This window comes from Gorilla gorilla, chromosome 1 (assembly GCF_029281585.2).
Source record: "Gorilla gorilla gorilla isolate KB3781 chromosome 1, NHGRI_mGorGor1-v2.1_pri, whole genome shotgun sequence".
Lineage (NCBI taxonomy): Eukaryota > Metazoa > Chordata > Mammalia > Primates > Hominidae > Gorilla > Gorilla gorilla.
In genome coordinates, this window is record NC_073224.2 from 208693076 (window position 1) to 208697873 (window position 4798).

The following is a 4798-nucleotide window of genomic DNA, read 5'->3' on the forward strand; positions in this document are numbered from 1 at the left end:
AGGCGAGAAGATTGCTTGAGCCCAGGATTGCTTGAGATCAGCCTGGACAACATGGCAAAACCCTGTCTTTACAAAAAATACAAAAATTATCCAGGTGTGGTGGCATGCACCTATAGTCTCAGCTACCTGGGAGGCTGAGGTGGAAAGATGGCTTGAGCACAGTGGGTGGAGGCTGCAGTGACCCAAGATCCTGCCATTGCACTCCAGCCTGGGTGAGAGTGAGATCCTGTCTCAAAAAAAATAGTAAAATCCAAAATCTATAACACTTATGGTCTCAAGTATTTTGGATAAAGGATATTCAACCTGTACTTGAAAACCGGTCCAGTCCCTTCCACCCACCCTCATCTTTTCTTGGGTTGGAATAAAACAGGGTTTCAACCTTGACACTGCCCTTTTAAAAGCCTACCAATCCCTTGAGAAGTTGGCAGTGATTGGGAAGAGCCAAGACCCTGGAGACTGTGAGGGCTTTCCTCTAACCTCAGCTTCTTCAGTCCCCCCTCAGGTGCCTTCTTCAAGAGGCTGGGTAGAAGCCATTAGCAGGAAATAGCAGCACCATTTAGAATTTGAAGAAAATAGAAGCCCCAGCCTGGGGAATAAAGATTTGCGTATAAAAGATCCCCAGAGGGTGCAGATTGTATTCTCACTTTGGGAGAGATAGATTGCTCCCGAATGAGTAATGGCATCTCTGATTTTCAGTTAATTTCCCTTTATGACTTCCACAATCTCTAGCACTTAATACTGTTGGCACTTAAAGAGCCAAATTTCTTTTTTGCTGTGTGGCTGAATTTTGTGGGTTGAATTTTCAGGGAGGCAGATTTTCAGGTTATTTTTCCTTTTTTTTTTTTTTTTTTTGGCCTCCCTGATATAATAACTACTTTTTCTCCTAGTCAGTAGCCCTAATCCCATTCAGTCCCAACCCCCTAAATAGTTTATTTACAGGCCAGCCCATCAGAACAAAGATTGGTACTGTCTTCCCTCACCTACTTCCCCTGGTTGTTCAGGGATGGTCGATCCCTTTTCAGGTTAGAGAAGCTAATCCCTGAAGACCTTCATGGGCATAGTGAAGTTATGCAAGGATGAGTCCTGTAGGGAAGCAGATCCAAGCCTCCAGACGTTGTCTTCTATTTCAAGTAAATAGGTAATAGGCAGAGTTGCTGGTTTCAAAGACAAGAACAATCTTTTTCAGGGATTGGATCTAGTTAGCTAGAAAGAACAGGTAAAGGCTTATCAGAGTTGCTTCTTCACAACAAAACTAGAGTATTTGCTTCTTACTAATAGACTAGAGTCTGCCACTTACTAACATCTCAAAGTAGAAGAATGGGAAACTGAGGTAAAAGAGAGCTCTGAGCAATTTGGATCCGTAGGCAGTTGAGCCTTAAAGAAAGGTTGTCAGGCCATTTGGGTTAGGACAGGATTGCTTTTTCCAAGAGTCTTTGGGGCTTGACAGCTGATGTCCCAGGAAAGAGGGAGGGGCCTGACTTAAAATGGACAGCCCTGTTCCTGTGGAACCAAATGATGCCAGGTCTGAGCTCTTAGCCTGCCCTTTGATCAATTGTCTGTGAACCCCAGACACATAATGATGCTCCTCTGAAAGAAGCCTGCATGGATGGCCATCCTCCGCATCAAGCCCGGGGATGTTCCAAACTCTTTCTTCTAGGCTTCAACTTCTTTTCTTCAATTGACACTGCAACCCACCTAGACTCTTGCATTCTTTTTTAACTTAGATCTTCTAGAGCAGTGCTTCTCAATCTTAGGCAATTTTGCCTCCCAGGGAACAATTTGACAATGTCTGGAGCTATCTAGAGGGGTGCTACAGACATGTAAGTGGGTAGAGGCCAGAGATGCTCAAAGAATTAACTGCTTTAGAATGTCATGAGTGATGCTTTTGAGAAATCCTGCTCTAGAGCAGTGATTCTCAAAGTGGGGTCCTGGACCAACAGCATCCACAACTTGAGAACTTCCTGGAAGTACAGTTTCTAGTGCCCCACCAAGGCCTGCCAATTAAATCAGAATCTCTGGCCAGGCGCGGTGGCTCACGCCTGTAATCCCAGCACTTTGAGAGGCCAAGACGGGAGGATCACGAGGTCAGGAGATCAAGACCATCCTGGCTAAGGCTGGGCGCGGTGGCTCACGCCTGTAATCCCAGCACTTTGGGAGGCTGAGGCGGGCGGATCACGAGGTCAGGAGATCGAGACCATCCTGGCTAACACGGTGAAACCCCGTCTCTATTAAAAAATACAAAAAATTAGCCGGGTGTGGTGGTGGGTGCCTGTAGTCCCAGCTACTCGGGAGGCTGAGGCAGGAGAATGGCATGAACCTGGGAGGCGGAGCTTGCAGTGAGCCGAGATTGCGCCACTGCACTCCAGCCTGGGTGACACAGCAAGACTCTGTCTCAAAAAAAAAAAAAAAACCATCCTGGCTAACACAGTGAAACCCTGTCTCTACTAAAAATACAAAAAAATTAGCCGGGCGCGATGGCAGGCGCCTGTAGTCCCAGCTACTCGGGAGGCTGAGGCAGGAGAATGGCATGAACCTGGGAGTGGGGCTTGTAGTGAGCCAAGATCGTGCCACTGCACTCCAGCCTGGGCAACAGAGCCAGACTGCGTCTCAAAAAAAAAAAAAAAGTTAATTAAAATAAATAAATAAAATAAATCAGAATATCTGAGGTGGACATCAGATTTTAAAGCCTCCTTAGGTGATTCCAGTGTGCAGTCAAGGCTGAGAACACTGGTGCTGGCCATGGCTAGAACTATAGTCAGGAGGGCAGCATAAAGCCAAGTTAACTTCTCCTTCAAGAAATTTTGAGGGAGTAAAGTGTTCAGTAGTCTGTGTTTTAGCAAGCCATCTGGGAGATTCTGGTGCAAGTTTGAGAACCACTGTTCTACAGGCTCGGAAAGTTTTAATCTTTCCTAGGAGAGTGCTAGAGCCTTGTCCTGTTTACTTATTAATAGTTGTCCTTGGCCAGGCACGGTGGTTCACCCCTGTAATCCCCGCACTTTGGGAGGCTGAGGCGGGCAGATCACCTGAGGTCGGGAGTTTGAGACCACCCTGACCAACATGGAGAAACCCCATCTCTACTAAAAATACAGAATTAGCCAGGCATGGTGGCAGATGCCTGTAATACCGCTACTCGAGAGGCTGAGGCAGGAGAGTTGCTTGAACCGGGAGGCAAAGGTTGCAGTGAGCCGAGATCGCGCCCTTGCACTCCAGCCTGGGCAACAAGAGCGAAACTCTGTCTCAAAAAAAAAAAAAAGACAAAAAAAAAGTTGTCCTTGGCCAGGCCCCAGTGGCTCACACCTGTAATCTTAGCACTTTGCAAGGCCAAAGTGGGAGGATCGCTTGAGCCGAGGAGTTCAAGACCAGCCTGGGCAACAAAGCAAGACCCCCATCTCTACAAAAAAATTTAAAAAAATTAGCTGAACGTGGTGGCATGCACCTGTAGCTCCAGCTGCTTGGGAGCTGAGGTGGAAGAATCACCTGAGCCCAGGAGGTTGAGGTTGCAGTGACCCGTGTTTGCGCTACTACACTCCAGCCTGGATGATAGAACGAGATAGTCTCAAAAAAAATTATTTGTAATTTTTAATTTTTTTAAAAAGAAATTTTACCTTGAATCTCTGATCCTCCAACTTTTCACTTTAAAAATTTTCAAATACAGGCCAGGCGCAGTGGCTCACGCCTGTAATCCCAGCACTTTGGGAGGCTGAGGCAGGCAGATCACAAGGTCAGGAGATCGAGACCATGGTGAAACCCTGTCTCTACTAAAAATACAAAAATTAGCCAGGCACGGTGGCGGGCACCTGTAGTCCCAGCTACTCGGGAGGCTGAGGCAGGAGAATGGCGTGAACCCAGCAGGCGGAGCTTGCAGTGAGCTGAGATTGCGCCACTGTACTCCAGCCTGTGTGACAGAGCGAGACTCCTTCTCAAGAAAAAAAAAAAAAATTCAAACATAAAAATTGAGAGATTAATGTACTGAACATCTGTATGACACCTAGATTCAGTAATTCAAAATCTTTTCACTGTCACACACATGTATGTACACACATACATATTTGACTTTCACTGGCCATTGAAAGTAAGATGCAGACGTACTCCATAATAATTTTCTTTTCTTTTCTTTTTTTTTTTTTTTTTGAGACAGAGTTTCACTCTTGTTGCCCAGGCTGGAGTGCAGTGCTGCAATCTTGGCTCATTGCAACCTCCGCCTCCCATGTTCAAGCCATTCCCCCGCCTCAGCCTCCCGAGTAGATGGGACTACAGGCAAGTGCCACCACGCCCAGCTGATTTTTTGTATTTTAGTAGAGATGGGGTTTCACCATGTTGGCCAGGATGGTGTTGATCTCCTGATATTGTGATCCACCCACCTCAGCCTCCCAAAGTGCTGGGATTACAGGTGTAAGCCACTGCGCCCGACCCTAATTTTCTTTTTTTTTAAGATGGGGTCTTGCTTTGTTGCCCAGACTGGACTTGAACTCTTGGGATCAAGCAAGTCTCCCATCTCAACCTCCTTAGTACCTGAGGCTACAGGTGAACACCACCACACTGAGCTCAAACATCATAATTCTTTACTCCCAAATATTCTTAAATTAATATATATAATATATTATATATATGTTATATATATATTGTGTGTATATATATATATATATATATATTCCAGTAAGCATCTCCTAGGAATGTTCTCTATTACCATACCTCAGAAGATTAAAAACAATTTCCTAATAGCATCTAATGATCATACCAGCACCAAAAATGTCTTATAGCTATTTTTCAATCAAAAATCTATCATGTTTTATATTTT